Source organism: Quercus robur, chromosome 9 (assembly GCF_932294415.1).
Source record: "Quercus robur chromosome 9, dhQueRobu3.1, whole genome shotgun sequence".
NCBI lineage: Eukaryota > Viridiplantae > Streptophyta > Magnoliopsida > Fagales > Fagaceae > Quercus > Quercus robur.
In genome coordinates this window covers 11922672-11930650 of record NC_065542.1, presented here as the reverse complement: position 1 = coordinate 11930650, position 7979 = coordinate 11922672, and positions in this window count along the sequence as shown.

The window sequence follows — 7979 nt, the reverse complement described above, 5'->3', positions numbered from 1 at the left end:
TTACAGCTCCCTATCCCCTACGTTTTATGGCGCGATGTGGATCTAATGGCTGAGGATTTTGCTAGAACCCGAGCGAGAGTTTCCCCGCTTGTAATTGTCTTTTTGATATAAATACTACCCAATCAATCATTCTTCTCACTTTAGTGCTCATACATTGAACTTGCAAACTTATTCAATCTACTCGTGTCCTCACAAATTTCAAGAGCCTATCCGAGGAGACCTTTCCTCTCTACGTAAATCTTTATAAACCCTTCTATTTATTTTTCCATCTACTTTTCTTTTCTCAGTGTCTATTCCTCCTCGGCCTCCTTAGTTTCTCCCTTACTATCTTAACACCTCCAATCCTTCTCTGAATATGGGTATATTCGCTTATCTGGTAGACTCTAGGGAGGGTATAGAGAACTTTAAAACTCATTATAGGATTCCCCTAAGAGTGTCAATTAGGTATCGTAAGGAAGGGAAATGGCACAAGAAAAGGCAAGAGGAAGAGGTGGTAATCTCGATGATTGCTTTTATAGAGGGAGGGATGACAATCCCAATGGGCACCATCATTAGGGACTACCTTAGGGCTCACAGGTTAGCTCCCACCCAATGTGCCCTGAATATGTTGAGGATTTTGGGGAGTATAGATGCCTTTAATGAGAAGATGGGCTTAGGACTTACCCACAATGACGTTAATTGGGTTTACAACCTCCACCACCTAAAGGGGCAGGGGTATTACCTAAAGTCTAGGTACCCTAAGGTTAGGCTCATCCAATACCTCCCTAATTCCAACAAAGGTCTAAACAAGGACTTCTTGATTGTTTCAGGGGAGTGGCATGATGGCCTCCCCTGCCCGATGAGAAAGGGTAAACCAAGTGGGGCTTTAGGTTTAGGTTTGATTATTTCAAAGTCATCTCCTTCTCCTTCCCCTTTTCTTTTGTTTTTATTTTGTATATGAGTTTTTGTTTTAACTCGCTCTGTTTTTTACTAATGATGTTTTTTTGTTTTTCCCAATGGTTTTGCAGATAAGAATGCTGCTGTACCTAACTTCAGCCTTGTCAATTAACCAAGCCAAGACAAAATACTAAAGGTCGAGGTGTTCGTCCATAGTGACTGTTAGCTTAGAGCAGCACATCTAATCTTCGGCTACACCCCCATCTCCAAAAGCTACCAAGCGTCGAAGTGCGTCATCAAAGCTAAGGACCTCCGCCTTCATCAGATTAGTGTCGCTGCTCCAGGCTTTCTCACCACTGGTCCTATCCCAGAAGGCACTTTCACCACTGATCCTATCCCTGAAGGCATACCAAAGGTAGCACTACCCTTCCAACGCATTGCCATGGAGGAGGCAACCTCGTCCCAACCTTTAACTAAGGGAGAGGGAAGGATCATTGAAGTCTCTGACTTTGAATACTCTGAAAAGGACTTTGAGGTCTTTAACCATCCTCTATCCCCTGAAACCCTATTAGGTAACCTCGCCCACCCTCTTCTTGCACAAGAAAGCCAAGCACAAGGAGACTCCCCCTACCTGAAGATATGGGTATACAACGCAAGCTTTGGGTAGGTCTTCTATCAATTATGGAGTCCCAAGTTGGGGATAAAGCACCCGAGAAGAACACTTAGGTGAAGCTCCCCCCTCCTCCATCCTTTTTGCCTCCCCGGCCTGATCACGTGGACTATAAGAGAAAAAGGGACCAGAGAGGTCCCGAAGCAGTGGAAGGAGGGAAGGGCTCCCTCCCTAAGGAGGCCGGGCACCAAAGAGGAGGTAAACAGGCCAAGGGAGCCCAAACCTTGGTAGACAAAAGAGCTAAATCCCAAATTGGGGTCCCTGCCTGGACATTCGCTCTAGTGCTAGACGGAGCTCCTTTGCCTATAGATGCTTCGATCAGAAACTTCCAGGATGGGAGGGCTGGCTACGTGGCTGATGCAGTAGAGCAGGCTTTACTGCTGCCTAAAGACATGATCAAATGACGGTCAATAAGGAAGCATGAGGTCTTCCTCAGCTTAAAAATAGACTTCACTCTAGTAAGTCTTTTGTCTATCCTTTTTTTTGTTTTGTTTTGTTTTTTTTTTTTCCTTTTTTTTTTTTTACTCTAGTACTTATACTTTGCTGATTTTATTAGTACTTCTTCTTTTTTTTAAAAGGCTATTCAAGCTGCCCACAGAGCTGTGGAAATAGTCATCAACTCTCACCGGGCGATGAAGGAGGAGGAAGGCAGGTGCGCTGTCGCCGTGAAAACTTTTGATTTGGCAGAGAAGAAGTCCAAGACCTTAATGCCAAGCTAGCTAAAGCTGATCGGGACAAGAAAAGTGTCGAGGTCACCTTGGATGTGGTGGAGAGGCAGATGGAGGCTCAGCGTAAGCAGCTTTGCCAAGCTGAGGATGAGCTTTCTGTTGTCAGAAGTCATATCAAAATTTTGACAAAGAAGCTGGAGGAGGCCAAGAAGGCCAAGGAGTAGGCCGAGCAGGAAGGCTACAACGTGGGTGTAACAAAGACTAAGGAAGCCCTTAGGGTGGAGGTCTCGGAGTTTTGCAAATTCTATTGCCTCCAAGTGTGGAACAAGGCCCTCGACCAAGTTGGGGTTGAGGCCTCCTCTGCCCTTAGGAGAGCGGAGAATGTGTACTACCCTCTAGCCATCCGTGCCTCGGGATTCTCAGGCTCCAAGGTTGACTCAGTCTCCAAGGAGGCAAATGAAGGCAAGGAAAGCCCAAGCAAAGTTCTTCCCACAGCCAACAACTCCTCCGAGGTGGTAGAGCAATCCGAGGATGCTGAGAAGGTAACTGACACCACTAAGGAAATGGCCTAGGATGACCCCTGCCTCCAAATGCCCCTAAAGAGCCCTCCAAGGAGAAAGAGGCTTCTCAAAATATGGAGATTGTGCTAGCAACTCTTCCTATACCCTCCAAGGAAGACCTTAAGGGCAAAGGACCGACATCTACCACAACGGCCTCCACCCAGCCTCCTAAGACTCAAAAGGATAAGCTTGTAATAAAGATGAAGCCTTAAATTTTCCTCTTTCCCTTTTTTTTTTGGTTTCCTAGCTTTGTAATTCATTCAATCTTCTGTAATCTATTTGCCTTTTTCAAAGGCTTGGTTTAATGACAATTGCAAGCGTTTCCTTTACACTTGTGATGTTTATATGGATCCGAATGTAGTCTATGTTTCATTCAACATTTAATAAATGTGATAATGGGGTATAACTTAACTTATTGAGCTGCATATGTGGCAACATAATTGTCACACGTCACATGACCAGCATCAAGACGTGCTAAATTTACTAAGTCCACCACCTCGGCAAAGTATAACTTTAACTTTAAAAACGTACACATTGATGTAGTATACATACAGGTTTAACTCTACTCAATCCTCCATTCATTAGTAAGTTTAAAGGACTAGAGGAGCAATTAATTCTCAAACAGACATAGATATTCCTGCAAATGCTTTTAGTGATGCTTATGAGCATTCTTTTTTTTTGAACATGTTACTACAGTAAAGAACTTTTCCATGTAGAGTGACTGATTCTATTTGATATTTAAAGAATCAATAAAAAGTACTAATTTATCTTAGGCATGTAGTCTGACGAGCCTGAAATAACTAAGACTCTGTTTGATGTCTGGTAAAATGATAGGAAGTGTTAATTTACCCAAAGCATGTGGTTTGAGAAGCCAGACATGACTAAGGTTCTATTTAACACTTAGAAGAATGTCATAGAGTGTTAATTTACCCAAGGTATATGGCCCGAAGAGCCAAGTATGACCAATGTTCTATTTGATATTCAAAATAATAATAATAGGAAGCACAACGAATAATGTAATAAACAAGAATGTGACAAAGAAAACTTTCATTAATAATAATACCTTTACAGGCTATTTACATTTTAGGAGCGTGGTATAACATTTTCATCTAGGTCTTTAAGATGATACGCACCTATTCCAGCCACCGAGATGATGCGATATGGCCCTTCCTAGTTAGGCCTTAACTTTTCCCATGCTGGGTTCTTTGCAGTACCTAAAACCTTTCAAAACACAAAGTCTTTAGGTGCTAGTGGCCTTAACTTCACGTTGGCATCATGCCCTTGCTTGAGCTTGTGTTGATAATAGGCCAAGTGGACCATGACATTTTCTATTTGTTCTTCAATTAAGTATAAGCTCTTCCCTAATAGCCCATCATTGTTGCTTGGAGTCAAAGAGCTTGCTTTTAGCGTTGGGAATCCAGTTTCCAGAGGAATAACAGCCTCAGCACCATAAGTCATTGAAAATGGTATCTCTCCTATTGACTTACGAGGCGTGGTCCGATATGTTCAAAGGACATGTGACAAGTCTTTCACTCATTTTCCCTTTGCATCATCCAATTTCTTTTTGAGTCCATTCACTATGATCTTGTTGACAGCCTCAGCCTGTCCATTCCCTTGTGGGTAAGCCGGGGTGAAATACCTATTTGTAATTCCCAAGTCACAACAATACCTTCTGAAGGCTTTGCTATCAAACTGAAGACCATTATTAGAGATGAGGGTGTGGGGGATCCCAAACCAAGTGACAATATTTTTCCAAACAAATCTCTTGGCGTCCATGTCCTTGATATTTGCCAATGGTTCAGCTTCAACCCAAGTAATCCGTGCCGACCAGCAACCACCTCTTATTCCCTATTGCCATAAGGAAATGTCCAATAATATCCAAGCCCCATTGAGCAAAGGGTTAAGGGCTGGATAAAGGATTAAGGACTCCTTCTAGTTGATGAATGTTTGGGGTAAATCTTTGGCATTGGTCACACTTCTTCACATATTCTTGTGCTTCCTTTTGCATGTTCAGCCACCAATATCCCTGTGTAAGGGCTCTGTGAGACAAGGATCTGCCTCTTATGTGGCGTTCACGAATCCCTTCATGCAACTTTTCTAAAAGTAGCTTTGATGCCTCAGGGTGTATGCATAGCAAGTATAGCCTAGAAAAAGAGCGCTTATACAACTTTTGGTTTTCGAACAGCCAAAACCGAGGAGCCTTTCTTCACACCTTGTTAGCCTCTGACTTCTCTTCAGGTAAGATATCCTCCATAAGAAACAATACTATAGAGACCATTCAGCTAGGTCTCACCCTAATTTGATGGATATGGACCACCTCATTCTTCATCTCAGTAGGCTTATACAGATCTTCAATAAGGATAACCCGAGGCAAGCTTTGTGCTGAGGAGGTTGCGAGCGTGGCCAAAGAATCGGCATGGGTGTTTCCACTTTTAGGAATGTGCTACATTGATAGACTCAAACCCTGACTGTAAATGCCTAACTTGGCTTAAGTACTCTTACATTCTCACGTCCCTAGCCTCCAACTCTTCCTAAACTTGGCCCACAACTAGCCTTGAATTTGAGAATATCTCCACTGCTTTTCCACCCATTTTTTGAACCATGGTCATTCCTACCAACAAAGCTTCATACTCAGCTTCATTGTTTGTGGCTGAGAAGCCCAATCTTAAGGATTTCTCAATTATGATCCTTTTGGGAGATATCAAAGCTAGCTTCACTCCAGATCCTCTATGATTCGCTGCACCATTAACATATACCCTCCAGGACAAAGGTTCTTGTAAGGAGACTAACCCAATTGATTTTCCATCCATGTCCTACTTCTCCATTCTCTCTTCTAATGGGGGTTTAGCAAACTCAGCCACCAAATCAGCAAGGACTTGATCCTTGACAGAGGTACGAGGCATGTACTTGATATCAAAAGCCCCTAGGATCGTACCCCACTTGGCAATCCCCCTTGTATAATTAGCACTTCAGAGTAGAGATTTAAGCGGAAGTTGGGTTAGGACAACAACTGTGTGTGATTGGAAGTAGTGGGGGAGCTTACGTGTAGCATACACAACTGCCAAAATGGCTTTCTCTAGTGGTAGGTAACGGATCTCGGCCTCATGTATTGACTTGCTCACATAGTAAATTGGTCTTTGCACATCACTATCAACTCGTACCAACACCAAGCTTACTGCGTGGGAGGCCACTGCAATATAAGCAAACAAAACCTCATCCACCTTGGGTCTAGACATAATGGGTGGTCGAGAAAGGTATTCCTTTAATTGTTGGAAGGCCAGGACACACTCCTTGGTCCATTCAAATCCCTTCTATTCATTCAAATCCCTTCTACTTCTTCAAAAACTGAAAGAAATGCCTACATCTGTCTGCTGACTGAAAGATGAATCGATATAAGGCAGCAGTCATTCCTGTCAACTTCTAGACCTCTTTGGGGTTTCAAGTTGGTTGTAAATTGTTAATTTCTCTAATTTGATCAGGACTGACTTCAATTCCACGGTGAGTAACCATGTATCCTAAGAACTTCCCTGATCCAACACCAAAAGAGCATTTAGAAGCATTAAGTCGCAATATATGTCTCCTTAAGATCTCAAAGATATTCCCGAGGATCTCAAAGATATTCCCGAGGTCGTTAACGTGCTCGGATTCTAACTTACTCTTGGCCACCATATCATCTATATAAATCTCAATGTTTTTTCTTTGTCGTGGCTCGAACATCCTGGTCATCATCCTTTGGTAGGTAGTTCCCGCATTCTTTAAACCTAAAGACATCACTTTGTAGTGGTAATTTCTAGTGGGGGTGATAAAAACTTTCTTCTCTTGATCACTCAAAGCCAGTGGTATTTGGTGGTACTCTTGGAAGGCATCCAAGAAACTCATCTGAGGATGGCCTATAGTTGCGTCCACTAGTTGATCAATTCGAGGCATAGGGAAGGGGTCCTTCAGACAAGCCTTATTCAAGTTTGTTAAATCCACACATACTCACCACTCGCCACTTTCCACTTTTATTCTTTACTACCACTGTATTGGCCAACCATTCGGGGTAGAACACTTCCTTAATAGTCTCAGCCTGCTTAAGCTTGTTTACCTTTTCCTTGACAGTATCAGAATGTTTTTTAGATGAGCGTCGAGGTGGTTGCTTTTTAAGGAGGACAGGTGGGTTGACATTCAAATGATGGCAAATGAAGTTTGGATCTACCTCAGGAGCTTCATAAACATTCCATGCAAACACATCAACGTTCTCTCTAAGAAACGCTATCAACTTTTCCTTTTACCGAGGAGGTAGCTAAGCTCCGACCTGAAAGCACTTCTCCAGATTACCATCTATAACAATTTCTTCCAGCTTCTCACACTTTGCCCCTTTCGACACCGCATCCGTAGATAGGATCGGAATCCTTGATTGCTATGAGCCCCTTTCAACAGAGACCAAGGACTTAGCTTCAGGCTGGTGCATAATTGCAGCCACCAGACACTACCTAGCCATGGATTGACTCCCAACAAGCTCTTCAACTGGGTCCCCGAACGGATATTTTACCTTCAAATGCAGGGTGGAAGAAACAACACCTAGGGCATGGAGCTAGGGTCTTGCCATAATGGCCGTGTGGGGAGAATAAGCATCCACCAGAATGAAGTCCACCTCCATTACCTCTGAACCTATTTGCATGGGTAGTATAATCTGACTCTTTGGAATGACAATTTTTCCATTAAAGCTTACCAAAAGTAAATCATAGGCTGTCAAATTCTCAAGCTTTAAGTTCAACCCTTTGTATAAGTCAAGGTACATAATCTTTGCACCAATGTCCTTATCTACCAACTCTCTCTTTACATCATACCCTCTTATCTTGAGTGTGACCACTAAAGTATTATCGTGTGGCTGTTTGGTTCCAACCTTGTCCTCATCCAAAAAGATCAACGTTGGTTGGACCTCCACTCTAGTCCTCTTCAGCTTAGGATTAGAGTCCTTGGCGGGTGGTCGAGCTACAGATATCACCCTGGAGGGCTGCGAGCTAGTTCTCCCAGGAGCAGCAAAGATGACATTAATTGTACCTAAAGGGGGTCTCGAAGAAGCGTTCCCTTGAGCCCTTAAGCCTGCTTGGTTTTCGTGCCTATTGGACCGATACAAAAACGTGGGCTGAGTGAACCACCGAGGAGTCTCTAAAGGTGATTCCATAGAGTTCTACAGTCCTCGGTGGTGTGTCCTCGTTC